This window comes from Mixophyes fleayi, chromosome 3 (assembly GCF_038048845.1).
Source record: "Mixophyes fleayi isolate aMixFle1 chromosome 3, aMixFle1.hap1, whole genome shotgun sequence".
NCBI classification, from domain to species: Eukaryota; Metazoa; Chordata; class Amphibia; order Anura; family Limnodynastidae; genus Mixophyes; species Mixophyes fleayi.
Window position 1 is genome coordinate 282,471,059 of NC_134404.1, and position 20,268 is coordinate 282,491,326.

Genomic DNA, 20,268 nt, shown 5'->3' on the forward strand with positions numbered 1-20,268 from the left:
ATTTACAATAACCACATCACCATCCTCATCATCAAGTTCCTCCACAGCGCCAGCTACATCATCAATAGCCTCCTCCCGAGCCACCTCTTCCCGTACAGTGATGGGAAGGTCAGGCTTGACAACCACCAACACCCTTGGACTCGCCTTGGGGATTTGTGATAATTTCTCTTTAGAAGGCAGAGTTGTTTGCTGTTTTGTTGCTGACAGCATAACTCTCTTCAATTTTTTGTAGGGGGGGGGAGGAGGAGGAGGGCTAAGATCCGTGGGTGAAGCTGAACCACTAGTCATGAACACGGGCCAGGGCCTAAGCCGTTCCTTGCCACTCCGTGTCGTAAATGGCATATTGGCAACTTTACGTTTCTCCTCAGATGATTTTAAGTTTCTCTTTTTGCTACTTTTTCTTAACTTGGGCTTTTTGGATTTTACATGCCCGGTACTACGAGATTGGGCATCGGGCTTGGAAGACGACGTTGATGGCATTTCATCGTCTATGTCATGACTAGTGGCAGCAGCTTCAGCATTAGGAGGAAGTGGGTCTTGATCTTTCCCTACTTTATCCTCCAAATTTTTGGTCTCCATTATATGTAGCACAAGATACTGCAGAATGTGTGAACTTGGTAATATTGCAGTACCAATGGACTTATACTGCTGGATTGGTTTTGCAAATTTGGTTATAATTATTATATATTTTTTTTTTTTTTTATTTTTTTTTTTTTTTTACTTTTTTTTTATTTTTAAAAAACTTGGGAATAGTGGGGAAATAACTATGCCCTTAGAAGCACAGAGCACAGGACACAGCACCACTGGACTGAACAGGACACGGCACAGGACCCAGCAGCACTACGGAACTCAGCAGGACAGAGCACAGGACACAGCACCACTGGACTGATACTGCAGAATGTGTGAACTTGGTAATATTGCAGTACCAATGGACTTATAATGCTGGATTGGTTTTGCAAATTTGGTTATAATTATTATATTTATTTATTTTTTTTAATTTTTTATTTTTTTTTACTTTTTTGTTATTTTTAAAAAACTTGGGAATAGTGGGGAAATAACTATGCCCTTAGAAGCACAGAGCACAGGACACAGCACCACTGGACTGAACAGGACACGGCACAGGACCCAGCAGCACTACGGAACTCAGCAGGACAGAGCACAGGACACAGCACCACTGGACTGATACTGCAGAATGTGTGAACTTGGTAATATTGCAGTACCAATGGACTTATAATGCTGGATTGGTTTTGCAAATTTGGTTATAATTATTATATTTATTTATTTTTTTTAATTTTTTATTTTTTTTTACTTTTTTTTTATTTTTAAAAAACTTGGGAATAGTGGGGAAATAACTATGCCCTTAGAAGCACAGAGCACAGGACACAGCACCACTGGACTGAACAGGACACGGCACAGGACCCAGCAGCACTACGGAACTCAGCAGGACAGAGCACAGGACACAGCACCACTGGACTGATACTGCAGAATGTGTGAACTTGGTAATATTGCAGTACCAATGGACTTATAATGCTGGATTGGTTTTGCAAATTTGGTTATAATTATTATATATTTTTTTTTTTTTAAATTTTTTATTATTTTTTACTTTTTTTTTATTTTTTAAAAACTTGGGAATAATGGGGAAATAACTATGCCCTTAGAAGCACAGAGCACAGGACACAGCACCACTGGACTGAACAGGACACGGCACAGGACCCAGCAGCACTACGGAACTCAGCAGGACAGAGCACAGGACACAGCACCACTGGACTGATACTGCAGAATGTGTAAACTTTGTAATATTGCAGTACCACTGGACTTTTACTGCTGAATGTGTGAACTTGGTAATATTGCAGTACCAATGGGCTTATACTGCAGGATTGGTTGTGAAAATTTTGTGGTAATTAAAAAATATTAAAGTAGTTTTTGGTATTTTTTAAAAAAACTTTTTTTTATTTTTTTAAACACAGGGGAATATTGGGGAAATAACTATGCCCTTAGAAGCACAGAGCACAGGACACAGCACCACTGGACTGAACAGGACACAGCACAGGACCCAGCAGCACCACTGACCTCAGAAGGACAGAGCACAGCACACAGCACCACTGGACTGATACTGCAGAACACAGCACAGCACAGCACTAAACAGCACAGCACTAAACAGCACAGCACTAAACAGCACTAAACAGCACAGCACTAAACAGCACAGCACTAAACAGCACAGCACTAAACAGCACAGAACTAAACAGCACAGAGGACCACCTAACACACCCTCCCTCTACCCTGATCAATGCCCGAGTGAAGATGGCGGCGACTAGCGGGGAATTTATAGGATCCGAGTATCGCGAGATCCGACAACGGGATTATGAGTCAGAGCCTCAGTTTCACTTTTGAATTTGGCGCCAATACCCGGATCTGTCTCGGATCCGACTCGGATCCGCAACGTTCGGGTGGGCTCGGATTTCAGAAATCCGAGTGCGCTCATCCCTAATTATTTGTCGCTTTTTTGATACTAAATAGCTATAAAAGATAAAAGAAAAGATAAAGAAACAAACAAACTTCTTATATATATGTATATATATATATTTTTTGCACTCCAAATAACAAAACTGCTTAGTGTCACAAGCATTTGTTGTGTTGCCACCTCGACTGGGGCATGGTGTGTGCAGGTGGTGTGCAGATAGTAATTTATTGCTGCATTTATTTGAATAGCAGAACACAAAGGTAATTTCCTGAATCTGAATGATTACAGTTGCTGGGTGCATATCTGTGGCAATAATCATCTGGCAATGCAAGCGTACAATTGCCCTGTTATTGAGTCATTCCTAACCAGTATCCAGCAAACTAACTCTTCTGCCTTATCTATGTATACCCAACTTTAGCTTTAACTGTTTGACTACTGTATGCTCATCGCCCCCAATCAGTCCTTGACTACAAATTTGACCAGTGTTTATCCGCTACCTGCTTTTTGACCCTGGCTACATATTTAATCACTGCTTCATTTCATGGTTTGATGTGACTATTAACCATGTACGAGACCCTTGCTAACTTTCTGACCAGCACTACTCCCAAGTGCCAGGCAACTACTGGAAAACAAAGTTTTTCATTAAAGAATAATTATTGCATTCCGTTGCTTCTACACCTGGAATGTTTACTATTGGTCATTTACAACGGAGCACCAGGTTCTTGATGACAACTTCAGATACTGTTACTCACTACCTATACACCTGGAGACGTTTATTATTGTCTGTCTGCTAAGAAAGCACAAGGTACTTGCTGAAGGTTATACTTATTTTTTACATCTATCTTAAATTATATCCAGCTGGGTACATTGCTATTACTCCTGTGCCTCCAGTATACTGGAATCTTTTTGAGGAGTTTACTTGTTGCCCGCACTCTTACAGCACTGAGAACCTTTTCCCCGGAGATCATCATTGTTTGTGTAGTTTGGAACTCTGACAATTGCTCCCTCATGACCTGTGCACTAGGCCTTAAACCTGGACTTGTTTAAGTTATATATCATCTAAATATATCTATCATTTATCTATATATCTTTTTACTGCCATCCTTGCACAAGAAGCATCAATTGGATATATGGGCAGCACAGTGGCTTAGTGGTTAGCATTTCTGCCTCACAGCACTGCGGTCATGAGTTTAATTCCCAATCATGGCCTTATCTGTGAGGAGTTGGTATGTTCTCCCTGTGTTTGCGTGGGTTTCCTCTGGGTGCTCTGGTTTCCTCCCTGCTCTAAAAACATACTGGTAGGTTAATTGGCTGCTAACAAATTGGCTGCTAACAAATTAACCCTATACTGTCTGTCTGATGTGAACTCACTCACATCAGTCTCTGTATCAGCGACCTCCAGACACTGGGGTCTATTTACCTGTAAACCAACTACTTTGTGACACTAAGTAAAATCAGCTATTTCACATACTGTTTGCCATGCATTTTAAGGATTTATAAATTGCTGTAACATAGAATTTCAGCTTCCAAATGACAGGTTAATCTGCAGTTTGGATCTGAATACATGCATGTATGGCATTTTGCAAACCGCATAGAAAATCGTCCCTTAGTAAATCCCGGCCTGGCTCTTGTTAGTCAAGCAATTAGCATATATAGCTTATTTTAACTGATCTAATATAGCTGCAATGTTAAGTACTATATGCTGGAGGTCCATATGCAAGCAGCAAATCGGGAGCAGCTAGATAATCATCCCCATTAGCACATATATTTGTACCAGAACTCCAGCACCTGGAAGAGATATGACTCTTGACAGGCTTATCCGCGTATGCAACCATATCGAATTGAGATGCAATGACATATGAAAATGCCTTTGTTGTTCTTGACCTACACCTGCCCATCCTTCCCTTCCCACGCTGTCACTACTGGTGTAATAAGGCAAAGATCCACAAAAATCATGATGCCTACGTTTTGTGAGCATGAGTGGTTACCAAATACTTATCTTAACCACAATTTTATTCCTCCGTATATTTTCACTGAAATTGGATATCCGTTACATTATCTTCTACAGCAGTAGGGTATTAACAAATGTATTGCTTTTTTCTTTATTTTGTTTCTATGTTTTTATTTTTGTTATTGTGATATTATTATAACTGAATAGCAGCAACTCTAATATCTATGTTTAAATTTAATGTAAACACTTTTCATAACATTTTCAGTGATATGTGAATCTTTTTTCCCCATCATTATACAGTCTACAATCTAAATAAAAAAAAAGTATAATATTAATAGTGTTTGCTTCTTTAATACCAGAGAAAAGCATATATTCAAATGTTTGAGTCTTAGAATACCTGTCATGAAAATTCTCTTTACATCAAAGGATAAGTATTCAGAAACATACCTTTGACTTTGTGAGATGTGTTAATATAGACTTAAGCCTTTGATGTAACTGTGTCAGCTTATCTTCTCTCCATCTTGTAAATTCACAGTTTTTGCCCTCTTCAACTTCACCGTGTGTATTGTACTGTACATTAATCCTGTCAATCAATGTCAAAACATATACTTAATAGTGAGAAGTAATATACACTACTGTCCTAATTTACTAAAAGACAAGACAGGAGAATATTGAAGCTATGGAAAAGCTTTTTCTTAAATGAAAGGGTTTAGCTGTGAAGTATGAAGGACAGTCTGGTTGTCTTCCAAAGAATAGCAAAAACACATGTTAAGAAGCCAAGCTAAAAGAAGAGCTACGGTCAGTGACCTTTAAAGCTGATTTAATACTGAGTTTTACAGGCTGTTCATTCAATGTCCCAATGCTCATAGTCTTGCAATATTCCAATCTGCAGTTAAAAATAATGCTGTATATCTTTCCACTTGTACAGATGGGTTTGCAATCTAGTTGAGATATATTTACATACAGCAAAAAGAGAAGCATTTTAAATACCAAAAATAAACCATGTTTTAACATGAATATATTTTCTTCATCAATGGAATACAGTAAAAACCACTTAGGACCAAAGGAATAATTTGCAAGGCACACTCAAGGTGCAGCCGGTAGTAGTCATTAATGTGAATAAGAAAACCCTGACAACACTTATAGCAACATGGTAAACGTAAAGGCTGTCATTCCCGACATACTCTAAATACAGACAGTTTGAAAAAGTGACAGGCAACAATTGCGATACATGAAGATACCGTCACACAGGTGGACGTCAGTTTGAAGAGCAACAATTACATTCCTGTTAAGGGGGCAATGCAAGGAGTCGTAGGGTGTACAATGTTTTTTAAGAAGGCTTGTACATTGTACACCCGCTGGCTCCTTGTATGTGCCCCCTATAACAACACGTCTTTCCCTCTGCCCCCTGTAACAACACATTCACCCCTCTACCCCTGTAAAAACACATCCACTCCTCTGCCCCCTATAACAACATATCCTCCCCCTACCCCTATAACAACACATTCACCCCTCTGCCCCCTGTAACAACACATCCACCCCTCTGCCCCCTGCAACAATACATCCACCCCTCTGCCCCCTGTAACAACACATCCACCCCTCTGCCCCCTATAACAACACATCCTCCCCTCTGCCCCCTATAAAAGTACGTCCACCCCTCTGCCCCTATAACAACAAATCTTCCCCTCTGCCGCCTATAACAACACATCCTCCCTTCTGCCCCTATAACAACACATCTTCCTCTCTGCCCCTATAACAAAACATCCACCCCTCTGCACCCTATAACAACAAGTCATCCCATCTGCCCCCTATAACAACACGTCACCCCATCTGCCCCCTATAACAACACGTCACCCCATCTGCCCCCTATAGCAACACATCCTCCCCTCTGCCCCCTATAACAACATATCATCAGCAGGGCCATCTTAACAACATTATGGGCCCACGGGCAAAGCAGTGCACTGGGGCCCCTAGATATAGATATAGATATATAGATGTATATAGATACAGATATAGATATAGATATATAGAGATAGAGATAGATAGATGTACTTGCTCAGTGACCCTTGAAGGTTTTTCTTGCAGGTTTTTTTCTTTTGCAGGATTATTTATTCTCATTAAGAGCCGTGCCTATGGGGCCCCCTTGCCCGTGGGGCCCCCGGGCAGCTGCCCATCTTGCCCAATGGAAAAGATGGCACTGATCATCACCTCTGCCGATATAACAACACATCCACCCCTCTGCCCGTGTAATAACACATCCACTCCTCTGCCCCCTATAACAACATATCCTCCCCCCTACCCCTATAACAACACATTCACCGCTCTGCCCCCTATAAAAATACGTCCACCCCTCTGCCCCTATAACAACAAATCATCCCCTCTGCAGCCTTTAACAACACATCCTCCCCTCTGCCCCTATAACAACACATCTTCCTCTCTGCCCCTATAACAAAACATCCATCCCTCTGCACCCTATAACAACAAGTCATCCCATCTGCCCCCTATAACAACACGTCACCCCATCTGCCCCCTATAACAACACATCCTCCCCTCTGCCCCCTATAACAACATATCCTCCCCTCTGCCCCCTATAACAACATATCCTCCCCTCTGCCCCCTGTAACAACATATTCACCCCTCTGCCCCCTATAACAACACATCCACCTCTCTGCCCCCTGTATTAACACATCCTAACCTCTGCCCACAGTAGCAACAAATTATCCCCTCTTTCTTCTGTGGAATCACATCCTCCCTTCTACCACCGGTAGCAAATACACTCCCCTCTCCTCTCTCTTACAAGACAAAAGTCTGCAGTACAGGGACAGTCTGAGCTTCATTCGCTTCACTGCCTGTCTGATCTCAGTGTGAATGCTGTTTCTCAATTCAGCTGCAGGCATAGGCCCCCACAGACACAGTAAACATGTGAGACTTGGTATAGTACTGGACAAATAAAGGGGAACCGGGAGAACAGGATAGAAATACTGCAGTAATCTTTCTGTCCATAGTCTCCCTTATAGAAGAGCTGCGTTGCTCATTGCTGAAATCCTAATATACCAATCATTGCACTGTTTTTTTCTGAATTTGCACTATAAAGTGTAGGGTCTGATATACACCCTTATAAAAGAGCTGCGTTGCTCATTGCTGAAATCCTAATATACCAGTCATTGCACTGTTTTTTTCTGAATTTGCACTACAAAGTGTACAGTGTTATTAAAATGGATTCACAGCAGTACACAGATGGGCAGGAGCAGCAAGCAGCTGCTGCCACCAGTCCTGATGGTAGTTATCCCTGTACGTCATCTGGTAAAGCCTATGTAAAAGTACATAGTCTTTTGAAGTCAGGGAAAAAAAACAAACAAAGAAACACCTATTACCAAGTTGAAGAAAAAAAGAGCTGTAATCCAGGAAAAGTTAACTGCCGATTAAAAAAAAAATGCCAACATGCCATTCTACACAGTGTGTTTGTGTCGTTGCTTTGTCGCTTAACATCAAGCCAGCTTGCTGCAGTATTTGGCTGAAAGTGTATGAAAAGCATATTGTGACCTGTGAGATGGTAAAAATTTTATGGAAATCACTGGGATTTAGTATTAGTAAGGTTAATAATAATGTAGGTACAATACCTCTGCTTGTTGGGTGATGTCTGCAAATATTTTCAAATCGGGTCAGCATAGATAGAGTGTGGGTCAGGCATAAGGATTGCAGATAATGGTGTATTTGGAAGAATTGGGAATTGACAAATGGGTTCAATACCTGAGTGGTGGACATCTATTGAAGTTATGCCAGCGACAGTCATCGAACATGCCTGCAGAAAGCAACTGGAAATTTAAGGTCAGCTTGAATACAGTCGTGGAACATGGCCCAAAGAGAAACACAGAGTTGCCCAGATGGAAGTAAGAGGAAGGCCTAGGTGGTAAACTTCAGTTTTAATGAGTATAGATCCAGAGCCTAGTTGTGAATTTAAGTCTTGGGAATAGGTTTGTATCAGGACACATTTGCTTTTTGGGCAGGACCCACAGTGGAGGTAGGTCAGGGCAATTAAAAGTTGCATTCAATATCAAGTCAAGAGGTTGTACCTGATACCCGATAATAAGACTTGAGAAAAATGTGATGCAATTAGTAATATACTCCTTCAATAAATTAGCTAAGAGTCTTGGGGGCCTGTTGTTCCAGATACAGTGTGTAAGGGTTTTCTGGATATTGTTTCATAGGGAGAGTGGGACTGCCACTAGGAGAGTCCGAAAGAGATAACGACATTTAGGAAGGATATTCATTTTAATCATTATGATCCAGCCTGGATATTATAAAATGGTTCAAAGAGATTTGATCAGCTTTCATTTTGGAGAAGAGTTTGGGGAAGTTATCTTGGAAAAATAAATCATATTGGGATGTGAGGTAAAAACCCAAGTATTTTATCTTTCTAGGCTGCTGCTTAAAAGTAAAATTTATTTTAAGAAAATAACCATCCCGAGGAGAAACATGAAGCATCATGGTCTCAGATTTTGAGCAATTGATCTCATAGCCAGACAGATCATAATAGTGGCTAAATTGTGCTGATGGGCGTGATCAACATGGGGGGTTGAAACATACATTATAATAAAAAATTACATTTATCATGCCCTCCTTAGCCACATCACATCAATTCTCCAGACACATTATTACACTCCCAGGCCACTGTACTTATCTATCCATCAGGGTGGGAACTTCCTGTAGAGTGAGCAGGGAAGCTCTTAGTCTCATTAGATTTCCAAATCTTGTGATACTTAGAGCTCCTCGGCTTGCTCTGCAGGCTATGTCCTATCCCGGGACTGGGAGCAGCTATCAACTTCCTCCTGCTAACCAGAGCTGGATTAAGGCTTGAGAGGCCCGGGATATTTAAGAAAGGGGGTCCCTATTATGTAACATGTTTATAATTTTAGACAAATTTTAGACAAATACACAGGCAATACTGTGTGCACCACTGTTAGATGCACGCAACTCTGCCTTCACAAGCAGTATACTGTGAAGCGGGACATACTTCCCAACTGTCCTTTTAGTCGGACCAAATCCTGATTAAGCGAGACAGTTACTCAAATTCGGGACTGCCCCAACAGATTCAGGACAGTTGGCAGACAGTCCTGCTCTCTCCTATTGTTCTTGTCACTTTCATCACCTGTGACTGCTGGTTTCTTTAGATCAGTTGCTGCTTGTCTGGATCCTGGAATCTTGGAGACCCTATTTGGGGAAAAAAATGGGTACATGAAATTTAGAAAATTCCAACCAGCCATGGTGTTAAATCAATAGCACCCACTTTTTATAATTAGGCCTCCCTCAACCCCCAACATTAAAATAACAGAACTCACATTTAATAAATAGACTGATTTCCCTCCAACCAGCCCCAACATTAAATTAATAGTATACACATTTAATAAATAAACCTATTTTCCTCCCTCCAAACAACCCCAGCAATAAATAAATAGCAAATATGTTTAATAAATATAACCATTTCCCACAACCATCCCAGGCATTAAATAATTCATATTCACATTTAATAAATAGCCCACCTCCCCAAACCCAACCCCATATTCAACTAATAATAGTCCAAAACAACCCCAGCATTAAATTAAAGGTCGTGTCACCTCACCTTAAATTAATAGGCCCCACTATTAAATTAAATAGCCCCGCCATCACCAACAAATAAATTAATAGCCTTCCACCCTCATCCCACAATTAAATTAAACTCCTAACATAAATTAGTCCACCTCCCATCCACATTACATTAAAATACTCCCCCCCCCCCCTTCCGCCTCGCACGTACCTTCTTTAACCAGGGCTGTGTTGGAGAGACAGACTGAAATATGGTGAAAAGGTCTGTGGAACTGCAGGCAAAGTCCTGCTTGGGCTGAAGGTTAGTGTGGGTGGGATCTGCTAGGTTGTGGAGGTATTCAGCCTCAAAATTATTTTTAAAGAGAACGGAAAACTTAGCGATACACCTTGTTGTGTTGATGTATGAATGAGCTGTGTGATTATGACTAATTCAATTGCTCACTTGGGACTAAAATTCAAGAGCCTTATTTATAAAGAATGTAAAGGTTTATAAGTTGGTGGTCTATGAGGATTAGTGTTCTTTATAGAAGTTCACAGTCTGATTCTATTATAAGTCCCATTCAACATAGAATTGTCCAAGAATCAGGATATTCTGATGCGTAAACCTCAGGGGTTCCTAATGTTAACTATTAATGTACTCATCCAGATATTGCTGTTCACAGTTTACACCAGTACAATATTCAATTAAGTAACACACAGTCAGTTTACTTACATACACTGGTGGTGTTTGCAGATTCCTCCTATGCTGCTCCTGGAACCTTATCCACCCTGTGAGAAATTGTACAGTAGTCAAAATCAAACAAGTCTGATGATAAAGCAGTAAGGAGCTGGGGACCGCATGTGGCTCTTGAGCTGCCTGTTGCCCACCACTTCCCAGTGCTCTTCAAGGTAGGCTTCTACTCTCCATTCTCAGCAGGTCTCTCTGCACCTAGTGCACCCGGGTTTGTGAGGAGTTACAAACATCACTTCCATTAAATGTTAAAATATTGCTCTGTTCTGCCTCATTTATGGCTCAAAGTAAACAGGCCTGACGTTCTCTCACTCTCATATCTTTGTTACATGTGTGTTTATAGGTATTTTTACATAGGGCAAAGTGCAACTGGAAGATGCAAAATGCATCTCATTAAAAAGTATATGACAAAAACCAATCTCCACCAGCTGAGAGCTGGTACAAAAATTCAAGTGTTGTTGCAGAGTGAGGTGATTTTAATGATCTTGAGCTACAAAATGAAACGTGTTTTTTGTGCCATTTGTTTTTCACAAACTTATTATTGGTTATTTAAATAACCAATTCACAATCACTGCTTACACATCTCTTGGCATATACTACAGACAACTTATATTCATTTCTTGTGAAAGTTCTGGCCTCTTTGCAGTCTTGTGTTTGGGCCACTAGCTTTGGATACATTTAATAATCCATGACTAACAAAAGCGTACCGTCCGGAATTGAATCTGCGGAATGCGTTCCACAGTGGAACGCACCCCGACTTCCTGGTTAACAGGCTCATCCTTTGTTGTGTCTAACCAACAACGGCATAAAGTAAGGCGGCTGGTCCCGGAGATGGGGTCAGTCAGCAAGTAATAGTGATGGACAGGCCCAAAATAGTTTTTTCCTGGCCCAGCCCACCCCTGGTGCCAGGAGATGCAGTTCCTGGGGCGGCCATTTAGCTATTGGCCCTTCTGGTATTTACCAGAATTGCCAGATGGCTAGTCCGCCCCTGCTCATCACTGTCTTCACTCTTCTCCTGCCATTGTTTTCTCCAATCTCTTTTCTCACTCTGCTTCTCTTGTGATTGTCTTTCTTGATGTCCTCTCTCATTCATGTCCCTCGCCATTATCACCTCTGATCGCCTCTCTCACAAATCTCCCACTGTCACTATTCTCTGATCTCTTCTCTCCCTCTCACTGTTGGGACAACAGTAGTTTGCTAGGTACCTGGCTCTCTAGGTTCACGGAATCATACAGGTAAGGAGACAAGAAAGACATAATAATCTCTTTATTCACACAAGTGTACACAGAGGGTAAATGCAATAGTGCTCCACATAGGTGAAATAGATTTCCCCCTGTAAAGATACCAGGTATATCTGACCCAAGCAGAAGCCTAGACCACCATGCTGGAGTTCTTACCAAGAACAAATCCAAAAACAGCCACACGTCCCCTGTCTTTCACTCTATCCTCTTATACCCTGTAGTTTTCCCATACTCCAGGGACTGGGTCAGGGGGAGGGGGACTTAGATAGTGGGATCCAGACAGTTTCTGTCTGTTAAAAGGGCTGTTACAGGGCTACCCCTCTCATCTCAATGCCTCCCTTAGTCCCCTAATGAGATGTCTCCCAGGAGTCTAGTGAAATACAACCAGAGCCAATGGAGACATACACAGGTTAATTAAGGGGCAAGGCCAAGATGATTAACTGACATTCCCAATATTAAACCTTTACAAGCTTTTTCAGCCAGACCTAGCTTCCAGCTGAGTCGTACTTCCTGTAGAGAAAGGAGGGGGAGAATGAATGTAACTACAGCCCCCTCACCTGTATCGTGGACCCCACCTGATCCTTACCCATAACCTGCCCGGCTTCAATTTAAGAACAATGTATAACAGCAGCACTGCAATATCAGCAATATATAATAAACAATAAACAGTTTAGGCAGGACTACAATGTCCCCTTATCCACATGTAGCTAGACACTACATTTGCACTCTGGTGAGCTGGGAACATTAACATGGCTATAAAAAGTACTGTCACAAAAGCCGGATAGTGGGTATGGTCTTGATCTCTGCTTAAGTGACAGCTTACCCCCAGAGAGGTGCGGAAGAGAGGACTTCACCAGGGATTCCCGCAAGGTAATATGGTCTTAGCTGCTCTCAACCGCAGCTCTAGGTCCTCTAGGGGGTGCAGAGCAGATCATTCGGAGAACCACCAAGTTGCTGTAAGGCAGAATGGAATGAAGCCCCAGGTATATGGAAATTCAGGAACTGGACGGATGCTGTGTGATGATAATCAGTATAGCCACAAGACTTGATAGCGGAATAGGCTGAGCAGGTAGTACTGTGCAGCGATGAGCTACAGTACTCAGAAGGACTGAGATATACACAAATGTAGTAATTTAGGAACATGGCAGATGCTGAGAGATGCACTATAGTCACAGGTCTTAACAGCAGAATAAGCTGAACGATGATGATGTGAAGCAATGAGCTGCAGGACTCAAAAGGACTGAGGTTTACCCTAGTGTAGTAATTCAGGAACAGGACGGATGCTGAGCGAAGCACTATAGTCACAGGCCTTAGCAGCGGATTAGGCTGAACAGGCTGAACAGGTGTAGCTGTGAAGTGATGAGCTGCAGAGACCATAAGTGCTGAGATCCACACAGGTGTTATAACTCTGGAACAGGACCGATGATGAGCAATGCACTGCAGTAAGGCCACAGGTCTTGATTGTGGAATAAGCTGAACAGGTAATGCTGTGAAGTGATGAACTGCAGAGAGCAGAAGCACTGAGATCCACACAGGTGTTATAACTCTGGAACAGGACCGAGGACGAGTGAAGCTGCAGCAGTTGAATCAACGGCCTAACCCACAAAGTCAGGAACAAACGGAAGTATAAGCATGAACAGGAGTCAGAGGTGATGCTTCCTATCAGGTAGGGAGACCTGATGATCTGACACTCATGGAAAGAAGGTGGACCCTTATAAAGGGAACTGGCTGGTGATCATCCAATCACCGCGAATCAGAGGTTTTAAAGGTTCCCGGGGTTGCGCATGTGCAGAATATTCGTCACAACTGTCCTCTCTGATCTACTTTTTTCTTCCTGTTCCATGATCACTGTCACGATTTTACAGCCAGCGCATCCTTTTATGGGTTCACTTGGTTTGGTGCCACCAACTGGGAGGCGTAGAGTCTAACGACTCAAAAGGTATTCACCAGTGACTCCCGCAAGGGAATATGGGCTTGGCTGCTTTCGTGCCATAGGTCGCAGTTCTCTGAGTAGGTGCTAACCCAGAGGAGAAACAACAGAGGAGAGGATAAGCAGTGTGCAGAAGTATACACAATGGAACCGGTAAGTCTAGAAGCACAATGGCTGGAGTATCGGGTGCAATCATATGCGGCTGGTAGATGCTGAGGTAGATGCTGAGGTCCAGGAATGCTGGCAGCAGGGGAGCTGGATCAGAATGTAGCAACTGGTAGCAGCAGAGTACACAAGAGTCCTTAGAATGCCTGGAAGCACAATACAGAAATACAAGGTGCAATAGTCTGCGGCTGGTAGATGCTGAGGTCCTGTGATGCTGGCAGCAGGGAAACTGGATCAGAACGTAGTAACTGGTAGTAGCAGAGTTGCAGGGAGCCAGAGGAAAATATGTCCACACAAGGTAAAAGGGTGCATTAAATACTGTGACCACTAGGGGGTGTACTGTTTAGCAATGAAAATGGATGGAAGGCTTCAAAAAACCACAGAACTGACTCCAAGATGGCGCTGACCAGGACCCTCGGCGCTGCATGCCAGAGACAAGTCTGGCTAGGTAAGCCAGGACTCGACCGCAGAATAAGCAGGCCCGACGTGCGATAATCACTGTCTGTTCTGATCTTCTCACATTTTTCTGTCACTGTCTTCCCTGATCCACTCTCTCGTTCATGTCTCTCCTCACTTCTGTCTGATTTCTTTTCTTGCTATTCCACTACTATCAATGACTTCTATGACCCAATGGGCCTCAGTTTTTTCTTCAATAGTTTGAATTAAAATACTACTTTAAAACAAAGTATTGAAGAAAAAACTAAGGCCCTTTGGCAGACCATAGAAAGGGAGGATAAGGCTGTTCTTCGTACTGGGGTGATCTATAGACCACCCGGTCAGGAAGAGGAACTGGACAATAACTTATTGCAGGACTTTAATAAAATGGCATTAAAAGGAGAGGTAATAATCATGGGAGACTTTAATATACCTGATGTAAACTGGGAGGGGTGTTTTGCAAATTCCACTAGAAGTAGGGACATTCTAAATTCCTTGCAGGGAGCAACCCTCAAGCAAATAGTGAGGGAACCCACTCGCAAAGATGCAATATTAGAATTAATTCTTACAAATGGTGACAGAATATCTGATGTAAATGTGGGTGAGAACCTAGGAACCAGTAACCATCAAGCAGTATGGTTTAGTATAAAAAAAGAGACCGACTCATACCACACAAAAACAAAGGTGTTAGATTTTAGGAAGGCTGACTTTGTAGAGATGGGAAAATGTGTAAGAGACTCTTTGGCAGAGTGGAAAAACTTGAAAGGAGTGCAGGAGAGGTGGGAAAATTAAAAAGTGCAATACTTAAAGCAACAGACCTTTGTATCAAAAGGGTTAAGAAAAGTACAGGGCAAAGGAAGCTAGTGTGGTTTGCAAAAGAAGTAGCAAGTATTGTGAAAAAAAATGATGGCCTCAGGAAATATAAGCAGACTCAGAATAATGAAGACAAAGAGTTGTATCTTGCTAGACAGAAGGAGGCTAAGAAGGTAAGCAGATGTGCAAAGGCACAAGCTGAATAAAAAATGGCCCAGTCAGTAGGTAAAGGTCGCAAAACATTTTTTGGGTATATAAGCAAAAGGAGAAAAACAAAAGGAGGAATAATAAGACTAAAGACAAAAAGTTAGGGTCTTGTTGAGGGAGACAAGGTAATAGCAGATCATCTTAATAATTATATTTGCTCTGTGTTCACTACAGAAAGAGCGGGGAAGAGGCCACATTTAAGTTGGAATTATACTCATAAAAATGAGTTATGCAAAAATATATTCACAGAGGAGAAAGTCCTAACAGAGCTCTCAAAACTGAAAGTGGATAAATCAATGGGGCCAGATGGGAAACATCCAAGGAAACTAAAATAGCTTAAGGGGGTGCTGGTAACACCATTAACAGAATTATTCAATTAGCTAAAGGAGTAATTCCAGTGGACTGGAAAAGAGTGAATGTAGTCCCATTGCACAAGAGTGGAAGCAAGGAAGAGGCGAGCAACTACAGACCAGTGAGCCTTACATCAGTAGTGGGGAAATTGATGGAAACAATCTTAAAAGAAAGAGTTGTAGAATATCTCAAATTCAGTAACTTACAGGATCCCAAGCAGCATGGATTTACTGGGGGGAGATCATGTCAAACAAATCTTACTGACTTTTTTCACTGGGTGACTAAAGTAATAGATCAAAGAGGGCCGAAGATGTAGCTTATCTAGATTTTAGTAAGGCTTTCGACACTGTCCCACATTGCAGACTGTTAAATAAACTGGAAAGCTTGGGATTGGATTCTAAGATGGTTGAATGGATAATATCTTGGTTGCAGGATAGAAAACAGAGAGTTATAGTAAATGGAGGGCATTCACAGTGGAGTACCCCAAGCATCTGTACTTGGACCAGTGCTTTTTAATATCTTTATTGGAGACATTGCAAATGGTATTGAAGGGAAAATATGCCTTTTTGCAGGTGACACAAAGATATGCAACAGGGTAGACACACCAGGAGGGTAAAACAAATGATTGGTGATCTAGGTAGACTAGATGAATGGTCAAGACAGTGGCAACTACAGTTTAATGCCAAAAAATCATGCACTTGGGTCTTAAAAATCCAAAGGCTAAATATAGCATTAATGGCATAATAATGGAAACTACTGAAGAGGAAAGTTATCTAGGAGTCACTATTTCAGGTGACTTAAAGGCAGGTAAGCCATGTAACAAAGCAATGAGGAAAGCAAGTCAGATGCTTGATTACATAGGGAGAAGAATCAATCGCAGGAAGAAAGAAGTTATAATGCCACTGTTTAGGTCATTGGCATGGCCTCATCTAGAATACTGTGTTCAATTCTGGAGGCCATATCTCCAGAAGGATATAAATACATTAGAGAAAGAAGGGCAACTAAAATGTTGCATGGCCTGCAGCACAAAACTTACCTGGAAAGACTCCAAAATCTTAATATGTTTTGTTTGGAGCAGATAAGGGAAAGAGGGGACATAATAGAAACTTTCAAATATATCAAGGGTTTGAACAAGGTACAGGAGGGAAACATTCTTCAAAGGAAGAGAAGTACTAGAACACGAGGACATGCACTGAAACTGGAGGGAAGTAGGTTTAGAGGAGATTTGATGAAAAACTACTTCACAGAAAGGGTAGTGAATAAGTGGAATAACCTCCCATCAGAGGTGGTAGATGCTAATACATTAGAGCAGTTTAAACATGCTTGGGATAGACGTAAAAATATCCTTATAAAGAATAAATGATCAAATAGGGTTAAAGGTACCATAGGTTAATAAAAAATGGGCAGACTAGATGGGCCAAGTGGTTCTTATCTACCGTTAAATTCTATGTTTCTATGATCTCCTCTATATCTCTTTTTGGATCTCCTCACTCTTGTCTTATTATTATCCTCTCCAATCTTCTTTATTGCTCTTCTACTCTTGTGAAGGTCTTCCCTGATAGCCTCTCTCACTGATGTCCCTTGTCACTGTCTTCTCTGATCACTTTTCCCTCGTTTTGCCTGATTCAGGTTTTTCACTCTTCTACTCCTACCACTGTGTTCTCTGATCTCCCCTCTAATTGATGTCCCTTGTCACAGTCTTCTCTGATCTCTCTCATGGTCTTCTTTTCATGGTCTTCTCTGATCTCATCTCTCATTCTTCCTCTTCTATCAGAGACGTCTCTGATCTCTTCTCTTGGTCATCTCCCTCATCACTGTCTACTCTGATCCAGTCTCACTCATTTCTCTCGTCACTGTCTTCTCTGATCTCCTCTTTCGCTCCCTGTCACTCACTGCTCTCTCTCTGCAACTAAAGTTGCAGACAGAGTGGAGATGTTTGTGCGCATGTGCAGTTCTTCAAACTGCACATGCGCAATTGATGTATGAAAAGGAGCGAAGAAGACCTGGAGGAGATCCGGAGACAGCGCATTCCGAAGAGGGGGCTAAGTATGTTTTTATTATCACAGAAACAGCAGTTTATTGGAACTGCTGTTTCTGTGTTCATTTTTTTCATAAATTTGAGAAATAGTTCAATACTTATCAATGCGATAAGGATTGAAAACTATTTTTCACTTTGTGAGAAGATTGACAAATGTGCCCCTAAGAGTTTCAACATCTCCCTTTTCTGATTAGTTAGCAATTCACTCCCGGTATCATGGGAAATGTGCATGCCATCTTCTGGCATGTGCAGGTAATTCTCTACTTGCTCTTCCCTGGTGTCACAAGCAGTTAATGGCTCATTGTATTTAAAGGCATAATATTTATTTAGTTCTTGTTATACATCACTATACATTTTACACCTGTTTTTGGTGGAGTAATCCCATAAAAAAACTTTTTTTAAAAAGTGAAATGTGGACAGCGCACAAGGCGGTTCTGAGGGGACACTTGATCAGCATGGCCTCCAGACAGAAAAAAGAATACCTCGCCCGAACCAATGAGCTCTCTATCCAACTCCAAACCCTAGAAGCACAACATAAAGCGTCCCCGGACCCTGCAAACCTTACTGCCCTCCGTAAAACTAGAGCCAAGCTAAATCTCCTCCTCTCTAAACAGGCAGCCAAATGCCTTAAATGGCTACGCCAGACCTTCTATGAAAAGGGAGACAAAGCTGATTAAATTCTTGCATCCTGCCTACATGCAACTAGAACCCATAGAAATATTATAGCTATTCGAGATTCCCATAACCAACTAACTCACGATCCAGCACATATCAGAACAGCATTCCAACATTATTATACCGCTCTTTATAACCTTCTGGCTCCCAATACGTCCCCACCACTGAGACCTCCCTCGGCTTTAATTTCCAACTTCCTGGCTACAACCGGACTGCCTAAATTATCCCATCAGACCCTCACACTTCTTAACGAAGAAATCTCGTTAGACGAGATCCGTCAATCCATCAAGGGACAAAAAAATGCTAAATCCCCAGCCCCTGATGGCTTCACTGCCACATACTACAAGAAATTTGCAGACTTGTTGGCCCCTCATCTTAAATCCCTCTATAACAACATTCTCCAAGGCGACCCTCTCCCATCAGAAATGCTTGAGGCCAAAATCGTAGTTATTCCTAAAGACGGTAAAGACCCGCTCCACTGTGCTAGCTATAGGCCAATCTCCCTCCTCAATTTTGACTTGAAAATCTATACCAAAATCCTAGCAAACCGTTTGAATACTTTCCTCCCCTCCCTAATCCATTATGGTCAGGTAGGATTTATCCCGGGACGCCAGGCGAGGGATAATACTAGACGTGCCATCGACATCATCCATATTGCAAATGCCAGGGGATCCCCAACTATCATTCTCTCTCTAGATGCCGAAAAAGCATTTGATAGGATCTACTGGGATTTCATGAAGGCAGTTCTTGAATAATTTGGCTTCACTGGCAATTTCCTCACTGGCGTCCTAGCATTATATACTACTCCCACTGCTAAAGTCCTGATTAATGGTACTCCCTCAGAGCCTGTCACCATTCGTAATGGTACACGACAAGGTTTCCCCCTTTCCCCTTTAATATTTGCTCTAATAATTGAAACCCGGGCCTCTCAACTCTAGCATACAGGGGATTAGAGTAGGTAACACGGATTCCAAGATCTCACTCTTTGCAGATGATATACTTCTGTCGCTTACCCAGCCTTATTTGCCACCCTCCAAAACTACAGTGAGATTTCACGATATAAGATAAACTACGCTAAATCGGAGGCTATGCTGCTCCATGTCCCCCCTCAGGATGCCGACCTTCTCCGATCTAATCTTAATTTCAAATGGCAGCACAGGAAGATCACACGATGCACCGCAGGTGGACTCATGCAGGCTTCAAATTCCCTGTAGATTTCTCCAAACAAGGCCGATGGTTTTCGCTTGCAGATCTCCAACTCCAATTCCAGTCCCTTTGAATTTTTCAAAATTAACCACTTTTTACGATCCCTTCCGCCAACATATGTTCTTAGAGACCTTACTCCCTTCGAGCTTCTCTGTAGGCGTCGCTTCTTAGACAAGCGCATTGTCTCTCAAATTTATGGTATTCTTCTAACTTCGGCCCTTCCATCTCCAAACGCTCATGAGGAAGAGTGGGGAAAGGACCTTGGTCCACCCCTGGACAAGGAGGCCTGGGAGGACATGAGACTGGGGATAGATAAATGCTCAATCTCAACCAAACTAAAGGAGACTTCTTACAAAATCTATTACCGTTGGTATTACACTCCCACAAGACTCCACAGAATGTTTCCTTCTTCCTCACCCTATTGTTGGCGAGGTTGTGGCCATAGGGGCACAATGCTTCATATTTGGTGGACTTGCCCGATG